Below are 21251 nucleotides of genomic sequence, written 5' to 3' on the forward strand. Positions count from 1 at the left end.
GGTGCTTAAAAACATGGTTTCTAAACTCATGCTTATTATCTAAATACTCTCTTATTTTTCCTTTAGCACTCTATAGTTGCTCCTCCTCGTGTTCTGTCAGATTCCTCTTATTCTGAAACACCTTAACCTTTGTCAGTCCCTCTAAATAATTCCCATTATTTCTTAACCATATCTGTTGCATTTCTACCCTATTTTTCTTTATTTTTCTTTCTTCAGAATTCTACCCTCTTTTGTTATATTTTCCCTTCTAGGTCCCCTGATACATCCTCATTATTGCATATCAAGTTCCAGTTCCTACCTATACATAATATTCCCTGCTGAAAACTGATTATTTCTTCCAAAATATTCTTAAGCTATACAATAGCAGTTTTTTGTGGACTATAAATACCTTTCTTAACAAAAGCCCATTACTATCATAAATCTACCATTATAGTATTTTCCTTTTTCAGTCACTATTGGTGCATCTCTCGCACTCAGTATTATTAGTCCACTTTTCCTTTGCTCCCGATATTCTGCTGAATATCCATCCTGAAATCTTTTCAAATTCTCATGCTCATTTCTTTGCAAATCTGCCTCCTGCAGCATTGCTTGTTGGACTCCATATTTCTTAATATAATGCAAATCTTTTTCATTTTTATCTATACCTGTAATGACATTTAAATTCCAAGATGTTGTAGACAGAGTAGCAATTATGATAAAGAAACCTATTGTTCCTTCTCATTATGCATGACATTTGTTTTGAATGTATATTTTCAACTTGTGTCTTACATGCACGCATTAATGTTTGTCAGTTTGGTCTTTTATACAGCTGTCTCTTCTTATCTCCATTTAAACCTATGTCAAATTTCTCAAGACTTTTTTGCTTTAATGGAAACCTTCAAACAAACAATTAACACATTTTCAAAACACCCCATCCCCCATTAGCTTAGAACAAACACATACAACTATGTACATTTTTAACAAATTAAGTTTAACTCTCCAGATAGGAACAATTACCCCAAGTTGACACCTGCACAAACAGGCATAACCTAATTTAAAATTTAGGTTAGCCATGCTAAAGTGTATCTTATGGCCTGTGTTCTCACTTGCACCAATTGCTGTCTGTTGTTTTCTTGTCTCCATTCTCCTCCCAGATGGGGAAACATCTTGCATTATTTCAGGGAACATTAACTTTTAGCCATATAAAAAACTGCACTGGCTACTTTTAAAGAAAACTTAATTATGTACTGGTCTATTAAATACATTAAAGTATTAAGGCTGCGAGGGTAGCTACTATTTCTTATTCACTTCCCATAATGTCAAACTTTATTTTTCACTTCACTAAATCGCTTGCCATTGTACATTTAAATTCTGTATTTACCTCAGCAAAGAGTCTCAGAACTCTCAAGATTAATTGCTTGTACCAACATACAGCATGTCTCCATGAAAAAGTAGTTAGCAAAGCGAAAAAATACAGCTAGTAACTTGCAGATGCATAAAGGAATCTTTGTAAATTTCAACCAGAACAGGATGCACAGTATTACCCTGGTTGGTTGTCTTCAGCTGCAGATGTTTTGTCTCACACTGAGAACATTTGCTAATGGGAAACAACAAGCTAATATCTTTGCAGATGCAAGCTTAGCAGCTCAAGAATATCGTATTATATTAGCTTAAACTTTTTTCTATTTAGCCTTTATTCTCGTTATACTGTAAAACCTGTATTTCTTACAACTCAAAGGTACTTCTTTAATATCTTTAACACATACAATAGTTACTGAAAAGACTACCCCCACATTTAAAATACCCTGACTGCACACTATACAAAACTGCTTTACTATATAACATGCAGTTTATATCATGAAATGTTTTATACAAATACTGATTAGAACAAAATGTTTTACTTAAAGTTTATTTTTTTCTCTTTAGTGTCCTTCTAAACATTAAAGACAATGTGGGTGTGATAATGGAAGGTACTGACAGCCATGCCAGAAGTAGGGCAGTGGATGTATGACTTGTACCAGAACAGCTAGTTGGAATTTTGTAAATAATTATATGTCATTTGTATATCAAACTGATTTGTACAGATGTTTGTGCTGAAAATGTATTTGTGAGGATTGCTTGTGTTAAAATGCATCAGTAGTGCACCCTGCTGGAATGAAAAGAAATGTACATGTATTATTGTAACTGAATTAAATGTATATGTTTTAATAGATGATAATGGGACAGCAAAGGTTAACCAGCTAACTGACTTTAAGAAAAATAAGGGAAATGTAGATGAGCTGTTAAACTATTAAAGCATCACCCCACAAGGCTGAACAGGACCAGAGATAAACATTCTACAAGGAAACAGCTCCAGTACTTATTATTAATGCCCACCCCTCCAGGCATGTCTAAAGGTCAGTTCCCTGTGCTTTCTCCTATTAGCCTGGTGCGCTTGGGCATCCTGAGGCAATGCAGCAACTGCCTCACGTACACTGACAACCCTCTCATCTTACATCCCAACATTCAGACTTGTGAGAGATGCACTTATATATCCAAACTGAAAGCCATGCACTCTGCAGCCAAGATCAGAATAGCTGGTCAAGAGGAACAGGTCAACACTTGCACAACCACGCATGGAACACATAGCTCTTCAGAACACACACCAGCACTGCCTTCACATGAAAACACAAACCACACACCCACCTTCACAGAGGCTCTCAATAAAAATCTACACAAACAGCAGAGACCTCCAACGCAAAAACGCACTCAACCACCACAACACAACACTAATCATGAGACACTTATCTCTTCTAAACAGTGTGCCACTCAACCAAAGCCCCTAAGGCAAAACAGTATGCCCAACATACTATTCACAGGTGACTCAATAGTGAGTCCCACTAATGTCCCACTCACTAGGTTGAATAAGAAGAAAGTAACAGTCAGCTGCCTGTCAGGTGCCAGGATCTACTACATAATGCACACACTCAGGTCCCTCAACAACAGGTACAAATATGACTCTGTCATTGTACATGTGGGTGTGACTGACCTGAGACATACCTCCCTGGACTACATGAAAAGAAACATGGAGGAGCTTTCAGATTATGTAGCCCAGATGGGTATGACCCTAGCCCTGAGCAGCCTCCTACCATCACCCAGAATGATACCACAGTACAAGCAGAAAATTATTGATTTCAACAATTGGCTAAGTTTCTGGTGTCACTCTAAGGGGATCCAATATCTGTCTGCCTGGGATGACATGATTGACAGACCTAGATGCTTTGCCAGAGATGGCCTGCATCTGTCACCCCTGGGCTTCTGGATACTGGCCAAGGCTCTTGCCACCCCTATAGTGCCTTTTTCAGGCGGTGTTCCAATGACCAAATTACCACCATAAACAGCTACAAAACAAATGCAATCTGAGGGTCATACTGCTCAACGCTAGAAGCCTAAATCTCAAAATGCACTCACTCAAAGCACTCCTTAAAATGGAGAACATTGACATTTGTGCTGTAACAGAGACCTGGTTCAAGGCAGCAGATATCAACCCTGCACTACCAGGCTATAACTCATTCCATACCTTTCAGCCCCAGAACTTGGACCAAAGCTCCAAATGTGGTGGTGTTTCCTTATTCATAAAGGCTGCACACACCTCCAGACTGGTAGCCCAACATGACACATCAGATATATAATAATGCAGCTAACATTGGGTAAGACAGCGATTCAGGTCGTAGCCTGCTATAGATCCCCAACCATGACCCAAGACTCACACTCCACTTTCCTAAGCATCCTGGAGAATATTCGGGTCAAACCTAAGACTCTCATACTGGGTGACTTCAACTACCCCTTCATTAACTGGGAAAACTATTCATGTACCAATACACTTGCCCAGCGTTTCCTGGAATTCATTAATTCCAATGCCCTGGACCAGCTCATTCTTACTCCCACTAGAGGTAGCAACATCCTTGACTGGGTCATTACTAACATGGGTGACCATTGCTCTGTATCAATAGTCAACTTCTCCCTGGTTAGAGCTGACCGCAATCTAATCACCTTGGAAATCCACCCCCCCCCCCCTCACGCAAAGGTAACCACCATGAAAAACTTCTCCAAAGCTAACTCTGAGCTCCTAAAAACAGAGGTGGTTAACTTCACGGCACCCATGCAATTGGAGAACAGCTGCATGACTGCCAAATCATACACTAATGCCTGTACGAACACGTACACAAATGCATAGGTCTTTCCATACACAATAGAACCAAGACGTTCTCCTCCAAAAACAGGAGGCCAATCTGGTGGTCCCTTGCCATAAACAAACTTTACAACAGAAGGAGGAAATTGATGAAAAATAAAGTGAAGTCCCAAGACTGGAAAAACTCCCTTATCAGCCACAAAAAAGTTGAGATTCCTCATCAATTCCTCTAAAGCTAGCTATGAAAACAGAATTGCAGCAGATAGTAAAGAGAATCACAAGGCCTTCTATAGTTATGTAAGGAATCTCCACAGCAATACCAAGATTTGCTAGGAGCTGTTGCACAATGGCATCTCCTATACTGAGCCAACAGATATTGCCAATATACTGGCCAACAGATTCAGTGCCAACTTTACCCCTCTATCCCCCACCAAAAGACCAATCACAATATCAGTAGATTGCCAGGCACCCAGTATTACTGCTGCACAGGTTAAAACAGCACTGTCCAAGGCCAATAATACAGCTTCTATGGGACCTGACAATATCCCTGGCTGTGTTCTACATGAACTACAGAGTGATCTGGTACCTCAGCTGTGTGCCCTATTCAATCACAGCCTCCCCTCAGGCTTTGTCCCTAGTGAATGGTGCACTGCTACTGTCATCCCTCTCCACAAAGGAGGACCGACCACATACCCTGGGAACTATCACACCATTAGCCTGACAAGTCTGATATGCAAAGCTATGGAAAGCATCATCATGGACCTAATAAAGAAAGATATAGGGAACCTCCAAACTCTGGATCCCACACAGTTTGGTTTTGTGAAGGGTAGATCATGCCTGCTCAACTTGGTCGACTTCTTTGAGTCAGTCACCAGAGCTGTGAATGAAGGCAAGGTGTTTCATACAGCCTACCTTGATCTGGCCAAGGCCTTTAATACCATTCCCCACTCAGGAATCATAGAAAAACTCACTAAGCTAGGCATCAACCCCTATATCACTATGTGGGTTGCAAATTGGCTCACAGATAGAACCAACAGTGTGAAAGTAGCTGACTCCAAGTCAGACTGTCGACTAGTCACAAGTGGAGTCCCAAAGGGTTCGGTCCTGGGTCCTTTACTGTTTGGTATCTACTTCTTTGAAGTAAAGGCCAACACAAAGGGACTCTGGCTGACAAACTTCGAAGATGATTGCAAATTGGGAGCCATAATTAACTCCCTAAGTGATGTTGACATCCTACAGAAAGGCCTCAGTGAGACCAATGACTGGTGTCAGAACCATGGCCTTAAGCTCAATGCCAAAAAATGTGTCATCATCCCCTCTGGGAAAAACACGATTCTCATGAATTACCACATTGATGGTAGTCCACTGAACACAGAAGAATAAGAATAAGAGATCTGGGAACACAGGTTGACAGCAACCTCTCTTTTGACCACCACATTGCCACTGTGGTAAGAAAGCTCTTCTATGTGGCACATCTCATTACTAAGGGTTTTCCATCCAGGAAGAAAGAGGTCATTGTCTCTCTCTACTCTTCCCTCATTAGGCCAATCATTGAGCACAATGCCCCATTTGGCATGTACTTCACTAGACACCTGCAATAACTAGACAGGCCACAAAAATACCTCACAAAGAGGCTCTTAGGCCTTAAACACTTGTCTTATATGGACAGACTCAAAAAATTCTAACTATTTTCTGTATCATATCGCCTACTTAGAGGCAATCTCTGCTTGACTTACAAAGCCATGTCTGAGCCAGCTCTGTTAGAAATTCTACATCTAAAGAAATCCCAATCCCTCCACACTACATGCTCCAGAGACCTCAACATCATTACCACAAACAACTGAACCAGCTGGAGGGACAGGTTCATAATCCACAGACTGCCCATGCTATGGAATAGACTTTCCATACATGTCAAGTGGATCACCTCACTGGACCTCTTCAAGAGAAATCTTGATGAGTGGATGGGAAATAGAAAATTCACCCCGGGGATCACTTCAGTGGTTCTATTTGACAGAGGCACTGGGAACTAAGGTTGGGTGGCATGATGCCAGGGTAATCCTATGGGCTAGGCTTGTAAAGGCTCCAGGGCCATTAGCCTAGTACACACCTATGAACCTATTAGCTTAGTAAAAAGAAGGGAAGCCCCAGGCACTACCATAAACATTTAGATGTGTATTGTAGCCATCTATGCTAACTTCCTGTCTTAGCTTCAAAGGGGATACTTCGTAGCAGTAACCACATTTTACCCAAGTAACAGTTGTAACGGCACTCCTTTTCTCAGTTTCTGTTTTCATACTGAGACAGCTGAAATTAATATTTTGATCAATGTGTGGCCATTTTGAACATCTTAGGGTACTGCAATAATGTTTTGGTATAACAATGAGCCATCAAGTTCAGATAACTGCACTCTGATTGTATAGTTCTTATGCACGAGCTGTTTAGATTATGCCCAACAATTTGGCCATCTGTTTCCACATGATCTATCGCAGCTTACATCAACTATTAGTAATTTAAAGTAGCTTGCTTAAGCTTGCTAGTCTTTTAGTACTTAGTGATCTAATCTTCATTATGCTTTGCACTTAAGTGTCAACAGCTTCATTGGTTTCATATAATAGTAGCTCATGTGTAGGATTCCTGGATAACATATTTGGAATAGCTAGTTGAATTCTAGGCACATGTGTTGTTGTAGCATTGAAACCTTTCAGTTTCATTAACAGTCTATGCACCTTGGTGGGATTTTGTCTAAGTGCATGAGTTAATTAGAGGAAACAATGATTGTGGTCAGTTTGGAGTTAGAAACTCTCATGCCTTAATAAATTTCTAGAGAACCCTGCATATGCTCACAAACTAGGAATGAACTCTTTTGATTTGTGAATATCTCTGCTCAAGATTTTAATCATTCAAGAACAATAAACAATAGGATGTAACAATTGTTCATCCATTTGGAGCAATGTAGCACCTAGGTCGTGGCTCCTAGCATCAGCAATCACTATTGCCATTTTAGTGACATCATAGTAGGCTAACACTAGTAGAAAGCAGTTATTTTACTTTGTTAAATGCTTGGGCTTGAGCAGGACCCCATAAGCAAGATGCACTTTTTTTAAATAAGTCAAAGTATGAAGCACTGTTCATAGGTTCATAGGTTCATACTAGGCTATCTGCCCTAGGGATTTATAAGCCTAGCCAGAGTGTGATTAATTTTGCTATGCCCTTTTTCGAGGTTAGTATACTGTGCCTCTGTCTAACAGTGACACAGAAGTGATACCCGGGGTAAACCTACAATCCCCCATCCACTCATCAAGATTCCTCTTGAAGAGAGTCAATGAGGGACTCTGCCTAACCTGGACTGGGATTTTATTCCAGAGTGAAGGGAGCCTCTGGGTTATGAATCTGTCCCTCCAGCATGTCCTATTTATTTCAGTGCCGAGGTTCAAGTCTCGAGCACGTAGCTCGATGGGATTTGGATTTTCTGAGGTGCAGCATGTCCATTAATTCCGGGTTGGACATGGCTTTATATGTCAGGCACAGATCGCCTCTGAGCAGGCGGTATGCCACTGAGTAGAGCTGGAGTTTCTTTAACCGGACAGCATATGGCATCTGTTTGAGCCCTTTGATCCTCTTGGTGAGGTACTTTTGGGGTCTTTCCAGTTGCTGCAGGTGTCTGGTAAGGTACATCCCAAAAGGGGCATTGTACTCAATTATGGGCCTGATGAGGGATGAGTAAAGAGGCACGATGACCTCCCCTGATCTAGATGTGAATCCCTTCATGATTAGGTGGGCTATATAAAATGTTTTTCTAATCACTTTGGCCACGTGGTTGTCAAATGAGAGATTGCTATCAACTTGGGTTCCCAGGTCCCTAATTACTTCTTCCATACTTAATGGATTACCACCCATGTGGTAATTTGTGGGCACTTTGTTTTTGCCAAAGGGGATGACTATACACTTTTTGACGTTTAGCTTCAGGCCATGGCTCTGGCACCAGTTGTCTGTTTCTATGAAGCCCTTTTGGAGGATGCTTGTGTCGGCTGGAGAGTCGATTATGGCGCCTAGTTTGCAGTCATCTGCGAACTTGGTCAGCCACAGTCCTTCCATGTTTGCCTGTACCTCCAAGAAATATATACTGAACAGGAGAGGTCCCAGGACTGAGCCTTGTGGGATGCCACTTGTAACTGGTTTGGAGTCTGACATGGCTCCAGCAATTCTAACCATGTGAGTTCTGTCCTTGAGCCAGTTTGCAACCCATCTAGTGACATAGGGGTTTATATTTAAGCTGGTGAGCTTATCTATAATGCCCGAGTGGGGTATTGTATTGAAGGCTTTTGTGAGGTCCAGGTAGGCTGTGTGGACCACCTTCCCCTCGCCAATGGCCTTGGTGACTGTTTCAAAGAAATTGACCAGGTTTAAGAGGCAGGATCTGCCCTTAACAAAGCCGAACTGGGTAGGATCCAGTGTCTGTAGGTCCCCAATATCTTTTTTATGAGGTCCATGATGATCCTTTCCATAGCTTTGCTGACCAAGCTAGTCAGGCTTATGGGGCGATAGTTTCTTTTGGTGGTGGGGGGGGGAGAAGTTTGCGCTGAACCTGTCAGCTAGGATGTTGGCAATGTCTGTGGGTTTGGTGTATTTTTTGTCATTTTGGACTAATTCTGAGCATATCTGGGAATTCCTACCCAGGTTCCTAACATAACTAAAGACGCCTTGTGATTATCCTTAGTGTCCTGTGCAATATTTCTCTCTAAGCTGGCCTTAGACGATTTTATGGGTGCCCGTAGATTTTTGCTAACACTGATCAGAGATGCCTTCCCTTTTTGGGATTTTGCTCTATCATGTAGTAGCTTCCTCCTTCTATTGTATAGTTTGTTTATGGCTGGGGTCCACCAGAAAGGACGTCTGCCTTTGGAGGATTGGGTCTTGGTTTTATTTGGGATTGCATGATCCATGCATTCCTGAATGTGTTCATAGAATGCATTTATAAAGGATTCTGCGGTCTGGGCCGTATTTTCCACAGGCCCGGGGGCTTTGAAGGATTCCACCTTGGTTTTGAGGAGTGTGAAATTTGCTTTAGAGAAGTTTTTCACTGTGGTTTTCTGGGCAGGGGGTGGGGTTGGGATGTGAATATCCAGTGAGATTAGTTTATGGTCTGATCTTACCAGTGAGGGATACACTTCTGGTCTGGAGCATAGAGTCCCCATGTTGGTGATGATCAGGTCCAGTATGTTTTCCCCTCTTGTGGGAGTGGTAACAAGTTGTTCCATAGCATTTGAGTTTATAAATTCTAGGAACCTTTGAGCTAGGGTGTTGGAGCTAGAGTAATGCTCCCAGTCTATGTTTGGGTAGTTGAAGTCACCCAATATAATGGTGTTTGGAGAGACCTTAATATTTTCCAGTGTTCTCAGGAAGGCCGGGTGGGGTTCCTGGGTTTGGGAGAGTGGTCTGTAGCAGGCTATAAACTGGAAGGCAGTTTTACCCACTGTTAGTTGCACATGGATAGTCTCTGATGCTTCCTGCTGTGCCACCAACCTGGAGGTGTGGGTATCTTTGACGAATATTGATCCTCCACCTCCTTTTCTGGTTCAGTCCAAGTTTTGGGGCCGAAAAGCATGGTATGAGGTATAACCTGGTAGTGCTGGGGTGCTCTCAGGAGCCTTGAACCAGGTTTCTGTTACTGCATAGATATCGATGTTCTCCATGCTAAGGAGAGTTTTGAGTGCATGCATCTTGAGGTTTAGACTTCTGGCATTGAGTAGCATTACTCTTAGTTTCTTATCCCTTGTGATACCTATGGAGGTGGGTTTGTCTTTTGAGCCTTGCCTAAAAAAGGCACTATGGGGGTAGCAAGAGCCTTTGCCAATATCCGAAAGCCCAGGGGTGACAGGTGCAAGCCGTACCTAGCGAAGCATCATGGCTTGTCGAGCATGTCATCCCAGGCTGACAGGCATTGGATCCCCTTTGAATGACACCAATACTTAAGCCAATTGTTGAAATTGATCATCTTGTCTTCATATTGTGGCATCATTCTTGGTGAGGGTAAGATGCTACTCAAGGTCTGGGTCATACCGGCCTGGGCCACATGCTCAGAGAGCTCCTTTATGTCTCTTTTCATGTAGTCCAGGGAGGTACATCTCAGGTCATTCACACCAGCATATACAATGACTGAGTCATATTTGTACTTGCCTTGGAGTGACCTGAGTGCTAGTGTTATGTGGCGGATCCTAGCGCCCAACAGGCAACTGTTGAAAGATCTATTACAAACTTGACCAAGTCATTAATCATCATGCCTATGTCTTGTCTTAGGCCGCAGTGGTGTAGTGGTTAGCGCTGTCACCTCACAGCAAGAGGTTCTCCCATTCAATTCTCGGCTGGAGCGTCTTCTGTGTGGAGTCTGCATGTCCTCCCTGGGGTTGATTGATGTATAAAGGCATGCAGGTAGGTGCGTGCATGCATGAATGGGTGTGGCTTCTTTGAAGGTTGGGCGTCGGGCTGGAAACTCGGCACTGTAAAAATTCACTGTCAATCATTAGCGGATCAGAGTTCCATTGTGGCGACCCCTAACTTGGAAAAACCGAAAGACAAGACCTATGTCTTGTTTTAACTCATTTACACAAGATGGATTTTGTAACTTGACTATTGCTTTGACTTTGCTTGCATATGATCTGATTAGACAGGTTTATATTCGTTCATTGAGTTTTTGGAAACTCTAAATTCATATGGTTGAGAACATATGATGCAGTTTCTGAAAACTGAAAAAAAATCTACATTTTTGCAGGGGGACAAGCAACCTGTACACCCCTTGCAACTGATATATACCAACTCCGAGATTGTAATACAGTGGAGAAAAGGGTAAATTCTCTGATTCCCACTGCACCATGATATAACTGTTTCAGAGAGGAATTTACTCTTTCCTCCTCACTGTAGTGTGATCTTGGAGGTGGTATATATAAGTTGCAGAGGGTGTGGGGGGTGCAGGGAAGCTCGACCCCCTGCAAAAACAGATTTTTTAAATTTTATTTTGAGTTTTAGGAAAATTGATCATATGGCCCTGACCATATTAATTTCAAGTTTCTGAAAATTCAGTGAACTCATATAAACCTGATTAGACAAGTACTAATGCTATGCCTAAAGTATTAAAGCTTGGTTTTACTAAAATCTTGGTTTAACTTTAAGCCATAATTTTAATAGTCTATTGCACTGCTTCTAATGTGGAATCTTAATTTCTTTGTTTGGGTTAAAAACAGGATGTCATGCACGAGAATAACTAAAGCATTTAGCCTGCTGAGCAAATCAGTAATTTTATGCATAAATATTTCAGACACTGAAGTTATATCAAGTGGCACTCATTTAAAAAAGAGCCTTCCCAGTGGGGTAATGAAGACTGTCATCTTCTGACCTTTTTTGCTCACAGATATTTGCCAGAATCCACTGGAAGCATCTAGCAGGGAAAAAAAATTCCAGAATAAATAAGCTTGGCTATTATGTCTTCAAATGTAGATATATTCTATTGCACCTGCATCGGTGAGCTTTTTTAAATCAACACATACTTGCACTTCACCATTATCTTTAATCACTGTAACCATAGGAAAATACCTCTCAGTTAGTGCAGTTACACTTTCAATAATGTGAAGGCTTTGCATTTATTTAAGTTCTAGCTTTACTTTGTTCACAAAGGAAATGACCTCCTGGGTGTGGTCACAGCATTCAGTTTTAGCTTAATCTTTGCATTTTCATACTAAGCAGGTCAACTTTGTCAAACATGTCTACACTAATGATATTTATTCTAGCAATTAAGTCTATTTCGTGTGCCACAGCTCTGCTGATCTGATTATTTATGTGTGGACTCCCCAGCACATAAACCCAAAAAGTGTGCCCCTTCTATTCAGATAAGGCTAGAAATCTACTAATACACTTGTTTGACTAAAGGACTATGAATTTCAGTCTGTGCAATTGCAGATCCTTCAGAAAGCATTTACATGTTGCAGATAATATCACAGTAATATCAGCCCCTGTATCAGTCTAGAAACTCATCTGTGTTCCATGAATAGGAATTTTAACTTGACAGTCTGCTTCTATATCAGGGACAGTAGTGATTGAACCCAATAAAAATACTTTCTGCACATTACTTTTAGTCTAATTTTTAGAAGCAACCTCTTTACTTAGTGTTATCTTACACTGACCAAGTAACTTGCATCTATTACACCATCTGCCAGAGGCAGCACACTGATCTGACTCATTAAGATAATGGTCACAACTCAAGCGTTTGTCTGGCTTTCACCTACTGTGCTACTTGAAGACTAATTTACTTTGGCCAGAGCCACGAAGAAGTAAAAACAGCTCTAAGAAAAAAGAAGACAATTAAAACAGCAGGCACAGATGAGGTAGCAACAGATATGATAAAGATGATGTGTGAGTTAAGGGAGAATTGACTCCTGAAGGTACTCATAGCAGTGTGGAGAGAAAGGCATATCCGAGATGACTGGGGAATAAGCATATTCATACCAGTGTACAAGAACAAAGGGGACATCCACAACTGTGGGCAGTACAGAGGTATCAAACTCCTATCACATTGCATGAAAGTTCTAGAGAAGGTGATTGATAAACGGATACATAAAGTAACAGAAGGTAAGATGATAGATGAGCAATTTGGATTCAGATTAGGATGCAGAACAACTGACCCGATGTTTTCAGTGAGAAAGATAGTTGAGAAGAAATTGAGGAAACAGTCCCAGTGGGCATTCCTAGACTTGGAGAAAGCATATGACAAGATCCCAAGAAAGCTGATTTGGACAGTCCTGTGGTGGTTCATAGTCCCAGAAACATTGGTAGAATTAATGCAAGCTATGTACAAGGACCCAATGATTAAGTATGAACAGTTCAGTCTCATAGAGGGATTCCCAGAGTAAGTGAGTATGTATCAGGGTTAAGATCTGACCCTACTGCTCTTCATTCTGGTGATGGACTACATTAGCAAACAGGTCAGAGGGGACAGATTAATAAAGTTGGTGAATGCAGATGATGTGGCATTACAGGTAGACTCTGAGCAAGACATTCAGCAAAGGAGAGAGGAATGGAATGCAAAACTGAAGGTACATGGGATGAAACTAAGTACAGATAAGACAGTGGTAATCGTAACAAAAGAGGAAGAAGATGCTGAGAACTGAGATAGAAGGGATGGTATTGGAATAGGTTAACAGTTTCACCTATCTGGAAGGGGTGGTTGAGAAGAAGAAGTCTGAATGAAGATATCAAAGCTAGATTCAGAGGGGCTTCAGCCAACTGGCATAGAGTGTCAGGTGTAGTGTTATAACAGAAGTATGCCAAAGAAGCTGAAAAGTAAGGTGTACAAAACAATTGTGCAACCAGTACTGCTATATGGTACAAAAACCTGAGCAGTAAAGGCAGAGCAGTTGAGGAAGCTAGAGGTGATGGAAATGAAGTGCCTGAGATGGGTGGTAGGATGCAACCAGTGAGAAAGATGAAAAAATGAGGACATAAGAGCAGAAGCCAAAGTAGCTCCAATTGCAGAAAAGATCAAAGAGAACAGATTATGGGGGTTTGGGCATATGTGCAGAGAAACAGAAGACAATCTGGTAAAGTGGATTTGGGACAGAAAGGAAGAAGACAAGAAGAAACTAGAGCATCCAGCAAAGAGGTGGATGTGAGAGAAGATGTGCAACCATCAGGCATGAGTGTCAAAGAAGGCAGGAGTGTGGCACTGAACTGAGAGAGATGGCGACAGTTAACATGACACCTCAACCCCATGTACAAATTGGGGAAAAGGGTGTTCTTGTTGATGATGATGGTGATTACTCTGGTCAGAATAACGACTTTTATGAAACTTGCTATTAACTTTGTGTTTTACCTCGCACAAATCATTTACCATGTCTGAATTAGTAGTTTGCTTTTTAACTAATTCTCACTTCTCTGGAGATTTGTATTGCATTTTCTAAATTTAGATTAATATCAAGCTGTGTCCTCTGAGACACTTCTACCTCAAGCAGCCCAGTCACAATTTTGTCTCTTATTTGTTCATCTTTTGTGCTAAAAAAACCCATAAATTTCTGCCAGATCATACAGTTGTCTCACAAAGGCTTCACTCGTGCATATCTATGGAAGTATGCCGTTTTGAATATTGTACCTCTTTTCAGCATAAAATGTTCATTGTGTTTACTAATCACTGACTCGTACATAACATACTGTCCCTTTAAGAATAAAAAGGGACTGCATATATCCTTTACTTCACAACTTATAGCATACAATAAAATATTAATCTGATTTAGTTGCCACACAAAACTGTACAAATCTCTGCTTCCAGGCAGACCAGCCAAAAGATTTAGAGAAGTCAAATGGATCTGGTGAGTTATACTTCTTCTTCTCCTTTCTGCTGCTTCCATTAGGGGTCATCACATTGGATCATAGGTCCACAGAATGAGTGGCAGTAGAGTTTTACAGTGTCAAGTTGCCAATCTGGCACTAAACCTTCCTCAGAAGGCACACATACACACGCTTGCACACCTATGGCCAATTTAGAATGTCCACTTCAAATGCAGCATGTCATGGGAATGTGCAAGGAAACTGGAGCATGTGGAGGAAACCCACGTGAACACAGGGAGGACTTGCAGACTCCACACAGAAGGCACCCCAGTGGGGAATCGAACCTGAGAACCTCTTGCTGTGAGGTGACAACACTAACCATGCCACCACTGTCCCGCCCTAGTGAGTTAAACGTCAGCATTGTTAAAGTTTTTACCAGTAAAAATGTGTTTTGACACTAAGCTTATGGTTTCACTCAAGGTGGTTGTTGTGCAATTTCATAAATGGTAAAGCATTTCTTTTATTTCATTGAGAAGATCATGGTTCTGACCTCAAGTCAGAATGTGCACCAATGGTTGCATAGTGGTATTCATTAACTGTGTTTAAAAAAGTCAGGATAGACCATTAGTTTAATTTGTGCAACATGACAGTTCAACATAAATTATGTTAACACTTCATCATTACACAGCCTACTGACTATAGCTTAGAAATTGCAATGCACTATGGGGTATGTACAACTGTAAAAGGGAAATACCATGCATTAGTCTTAACATAGCAATTGTTATTTTTCATGTGCAAAATATATGCAAACACTTTAGCAACTTTATTCCACTTGCCATCAGAAATTCCACACCCTAAAATAGATACTGGCAGACCACTTTGCAATTAATCCATGATAAAGGACAGATTATTATTCCAGGGATAAAAATTCAAAGGGGGGTATTCCAGAGTCACTCCCTAACACTGCTGCCATTCTGTCTTCCCCTTAATCCAGTAAACTGTCTACTTAACAGATTAGATCATAGCTATATTTGGCTCCCAGAAAACAATAAAATGTAAAGACTTCTCATCTTCTTTTTGTCGATGATTTAAAACTTTATAGCTCATCAGATGAGGAACTGAAAGCACAACTGCAAGTAGTCTAACCTTTTTCAGATGATATAAGAATGTCATTTGGTCTTGATAAATGTGCAAAAGCAACCTTTAACACAGGAAATCTGCAGCACCAAGAAACATCAGGTTGGGACAAGGATGTGATATAAAAGAACTTGAGAAAGAAGCAGTGTATAAATATTTGGGAATTGATGAATGATCAACAATAAAACATGAACAAATGTGAATAAAACTTAGTAAGGAATATTTTAGAAAACTTAAATCAATTCTGAAAACAGCATTGACATCTAGGAACAAAATTGAGGCTATAAACCAATTTGCTCTTCCTATCCTAGCTTAACAGTTTTGGAGTGATTGACTGGCCCCAAACGTTGTTGAATAGATTAGACAGGAAAACAAGAAGGATTCTTCATGCTCATCAGATGTTGTTTTAGGGATTTTCCAAACATTATAATATTGAAGTATCTAAAAAACACTGGAAACATGAGCCACAAAGCTTCATAGAAAATGATAATGTCTACATCGCAAGGAATCACCCATTACCGACAGTTCAAAAGACAGATGCGAGAAAACCAATGGTCCATGAAAAGAAGACAAAACTGGCATTGATCATTGAAATCACTACACTCAGTGACTGCAATGTCTTGCATACAGAGGGACACAAAGTCATAAAATATCAGGATTTGCAGGCAGAAATGAGAGCAATGTGGAAGAAAGATACCCAGACTGTTCCAATAGTAGTAGGAGCAATGGGTCTTATAAAAAATAATCTACAATTGTATTTAGATATGTTACCAATATGTGTAACTCTGTACGAATTGCAGAAGGAGTCATTAATGGGCACATTGCGGGTGCTATGATGAGGCATTTCTTGCTGACATCAAAAAATTGAAAATACTAATTTCATGAACTTTAATTATACTTTGACATAGGAATGGGGTCCATGCCACTCATGGTATTAGAATCCCAAGCGATCTGGAAAAATAAAAAAAAATAGAGGAAATAATTCAGTCACATTATATTATTAAGCTATGTTTCTAAAATGTCTATATTTAGTTTGTAGAGTACAATCCAACGTTGTTGCAGCTGAATTTTATTTTAAATTCTTTATATGTTCAATGTTTAAAATCTACTGGTTTAGAACCTATACCTTCAGCTGGATCACCAGCACTGAAGTTGTGATACAGCACTGAGATTTGATTGGTATCTCTGCCAAGCACTATTAGAGAAACAAAAGTCAATGAGTCACAATATGTAAAGTTTTCTACTACTTTTCCTAGTTCACATTTCTTATGATAAGAGATGATCTTTTTGTGTTTTTATATGCTTAAATTGCTTTAGATGGAGATAATTTCTTAGGGAGTTATGTGTATGCATGAGTATGTGCTGTTTCGATTGGCCGCAAGGCTTTATTTGTGTTTGTGTTTTTATTGAATCTCCGCTGCTATTTAAGCATCAGAATTACCTCATAACCTATGAGTTACGAGGCATTTGGTGACCATGCTACTTGAGAAGAAGAGTGCTTCTGGTTCCTGATAAACTCTACAAAAGACTTATATTACTATATTTCACTGCTTCAGTACTTGTTTCTCACATTGTTTTTGTCACAGCGGCATTAACTGAGTGTTTCTGTTTTGAATATCTGCACCTTTTGACCTTTTTTGCAGTCTTTAGTTAGATGTGCCTCGGTTGGACTTTAGTGAAAGTAGACGGGATCTTAGTCATTTTCTAGCCCAAGATTGCGTAAAGGAAAAAGAGTGTGATGTTTTTGATTAGCCCCAGGGCTTTGTTTATATAATTTTTTTTTATTTAATCTCCTCTTCTATATAAGTGCCACTGTTACACACCACTTGGCTCATAACCGCGAGCAAGCTAAAACTTAAATGACCATATCCACTGCTTTGGCACTTGTTTTTCACATTGTTTTTGTCACAGTTGCATTAACTGATTAAAACAACCAAGAGCCCTGTCTTTTTCAAGCTTCAAGAGCTGGGAATTTCTGGTTAAAAGCTTATAGTGCCTGCATATTTCAACTGCTTCTTACTGAAATTGGTACACCTTATTTGCTGTAGCATAGACTAGATCCAGGCCTGCTGAATCTAGCTTTGTTTGTATAACTTGAGCACTAATCCAGGCATTCTTTCAAGTATTCAATTGTATTTATTACTGCTTGGTAGTAACTTGATTAAAGTGTAGCTATCATTCTAAGTCTTTTGGAGCCGAGGTTGTTTGTTTCCTTTTCTTTTGGATTAAGCACTTGGGCTTCAGACCAGTTGTTTTACATTAGGAAGGTATGTGGCCTGCACTGTGGTGGGAGGACAGGTAGCTTACATCCTTCTAAGTTGGGAACTGCTGATTGAGGGCTCAGTGTCTGTTATTCTAAAAGTGTATTAGTTCTGGTTTAAGCACTTGGGCTTCAGGCCAGTTATTTTACATTAAGAAGGTTTGTGGTCTGCACTCTTGTGGGAGGAGAGGCTGGACTCTGCCCTTCTGAGCTGGGAATTTCTGGTTAAAGGCTTATAGTGCCTGCATATTTGAACTATTTCTTACTGAAATTGGTACACCTTGTTTGCTGTAGCATAGACTAGATCCAGGCCTGCTGAATCTAGCTTTGTTTGTATGCTTGTTGTTTGTTTGCTTGTTATTTCCCTGAAAAGCTAATTCCACCTAAAAAGTGGCCTTTCAGCGCTTCTGTGGATCCCTAGGGATATCTGCATTGCTTACTGTACTTATTTCCTTGTTTCACTTGAAAGAAAGTTACTCTTTGTTGTTTTTGCATTTAAGTTACCTGTAACACATTGCATTTAAGTTACCTGACACTTGCTCAATAAAGCAATTATATAAGTCAGCACTAAAAAATTAAAAGCACTATACACTCACAAACTCCACTTGAGTACCTTGTTCCCCATTGGCCCTTTTTTTCAATTATAAAGGAATTCCCAATACTATTCTAGCATGTCCAAAGGTCAGTTGTCAAGCTCCTCTCCGGTCCAGCTGGTGAATCTGGGAATCTTGAGGCAATGTTACAACTGCCTCATGTACACAGACAACCCTCTCCTCCTCCCAGCAAATTCCAACACATGTGAGAGATGCAACCATATAGCCAAACTAGAGGCTAAGCTCTCTCAACTCAGTACTGGCGTAACCAGTCAGGAGGAGAAGGAAACCACACTCACTACAATTCCAGTCTCACATAGACCTACCACAACAGCAAACCAAACACATAAACACACAAAAACATACTAAGAGGCTTTAAATAAAAATCTGCCTACGCAGCAGAGACCTCCAAAGCAGACACCCAAGTAACCACTACCCCAAAACAAAACACATGCAACACATAGCTCACAAAGCCAGTGTGCCGAACAGTCACAGCCCTTAAGGCTAAACAACACACCTGATACACTTGTAATAGGTGACTCTATCATTAGGCACACTGACGTCCCGCTCACCAGGCTGAACAAGGAGAAAGTCACGGTGAGCTGCCTGTCGGACGATAGGATCTGTCACATAACACAAGCAGTCAGGTTACTCCAAGGCAAGTACAAATATGACTCAGTCATTGTCCATGCTGGTGTGAATGACCTGAGAAGTACCTCCCTGGACTACATGAAAAGAGACATAGAGGAGCTCTCTGAGCATGTAGCCCAGGCCAGTATGACCCTGACCTTGAGTAGCATCTTACCCTCACCAAGAATGATGTCACAATATGAAGACAAGATGATCAATTTCAACAATTGGCTTAGTATTGCTGTCATTCAAAGGGGATCCAATGCCTGTCAGCCTGGGATGACATGCTCGACAAGCCACGATGCTTCGCTAGGGATGGCTTGCACCTGTCACCCCTGGGCTTTCGGATATTGGCAAAGGCTCTTGCTACCCCCATAGTGCCTTTTTTAGGCAAGGCTCAAAAGACAAACCTGCCTCCATAGGTATCACAAGGGATAAGAAACTAAGAGTAATGCTACTCAACGCCAGAAGTCTAAACCTCAAGATGCATGCACTCAAAACTCTCCTTAGCATGGAGAACATTGATATCTGTGCAGTAACAGAAACCTGGTTCAAGGCTCCCGAGAGCACCCCAGCACTACCAGATTATACCTCATACCATGCTTTTCGGCCCCAAAACTTGGACCGAACCACAAAAGGAGGGGGAGTATCAATATTCGTCAAAGATACCCACACCTCCAGGTTGGTGGCACAGCACGAAGCATCAGAGACTATCCATGTGCAACTAACAGTGGGTAAAACTGCCTTCCCGTTTATAGCCTGCTACAAACCACCCTGCCAAACACTGGAACCCCACTCGGCCTTCTTGAGAACACTGGAAAATATGAAGGTCTCTCCAAACACCATTATATTGGGCGACTTCAACTGCCCAAACATAGACTGGGAGCATTACTCTAGCTCCAACACCCTAACCCAAAGGTTCCTAGAATTTATAAACTCAAATACTATGGAACAAATTGTTACCACTCCCACAAGAGGGGAAAACATACTGGACCTGATTATCACCAACATGGGGACTCTATGCTCCAGACCAGAAGTGTATCCCTCACTGGTAAGATCAGACCATAAACTAATCTCACTGGATATTCACATCCCGACCCCACCCCCTGCCCAGAAAACCACAGTGAAAAACTTCTCTAAAGCAAATTTCACACTGCTCAAAACTGAGGTTGAATCCTTCAAAGCCCCCAGGTCTGTGGAAAATACGACCCAGACCGCAGAATCCTTTATAAACGCATTCTATGAACACCTTCAGGAATGCATGGATCATGCAATCCCAAATAAAACCAAGACCCAATCCCCCAAAGGCAGACGTCCTGTCTGGTGGACCCCAGCCATAAACAAACTATACAATAGAAGGAGGAAGCTACTACATGATAGAACAAAATCCCAAAAAGGGAAGGCATCTCTGATCAGTATTAGCAAAAAACTATGGGCACTCATAAAATGGTCTAAGGCCAGCTTTGAGAGAAAAATTGCACAGGACACTAAGAATAATCACAAGGCTTTCTTTAGTTATGTTAGGAACCTGGGTAGGAATTCCCAGATATGCTCAGAATTAGTCCAAAATGACAAAAAATACACCAAACCCACAGACATTGCCAACATCCTAGCTGAGAGGTTCAGTGCAAACTTCTCCCCCCCTCCCCACCAAAAGGGCAAATATCTATCCCAGCAGAGTGCTGCCCCCCTGACATCTCAGATGCTCAGGTAAGAGCCACCCTCTCCAAAGCAAAAAACACAGCATCAATAGGACCAGACGGTGTCCTGGGCTGCATCCTACATGAACTCCAAGAAGAGCTAAACCCAAACATAAAACTACTGTTCAATCTCAGCCTTACTACAGGATATGTACCTAAAGAGTGGCATACAGCAACAGTGGTCCCTCTCCACAGAGGTGGTCCCTCCTGATCCTGGAAAATATAGCTCCATAAGCCTGACTAGCTTGGTCTGCAAAGCTATGGAAAGGATCATCATGGACCTCATAAATAAAGATATTGGGGACCTACAGACACTGGATCCTACCCAGTTCGGCTTTGTTAAGGGCAGATCCTGCCTCTTAAACCTGGTCAATTTCTTTGAAACAATCACCAAGACCATTGACGAGGGGAAGGTGATACACACAGCCTACCTGGACCTCGCAAAAGCCTTCGATACAATACCCCACTCA

The sequence above is a fragment of the Protopterus annectens genome, chromosome 7.part1, assembly GCF_019279795.1.
Source record: "Protopterus annectens isolate FY-2018-M chromosome 7.part1, PAN1.0, whole genome shotgun sequence".
NCBI classification, from domain to species: Eukaryota; Metazoa; Chordata; order Ceratodontiformes; family Protopteridae; genus Protopterus; species Protopterus annectens.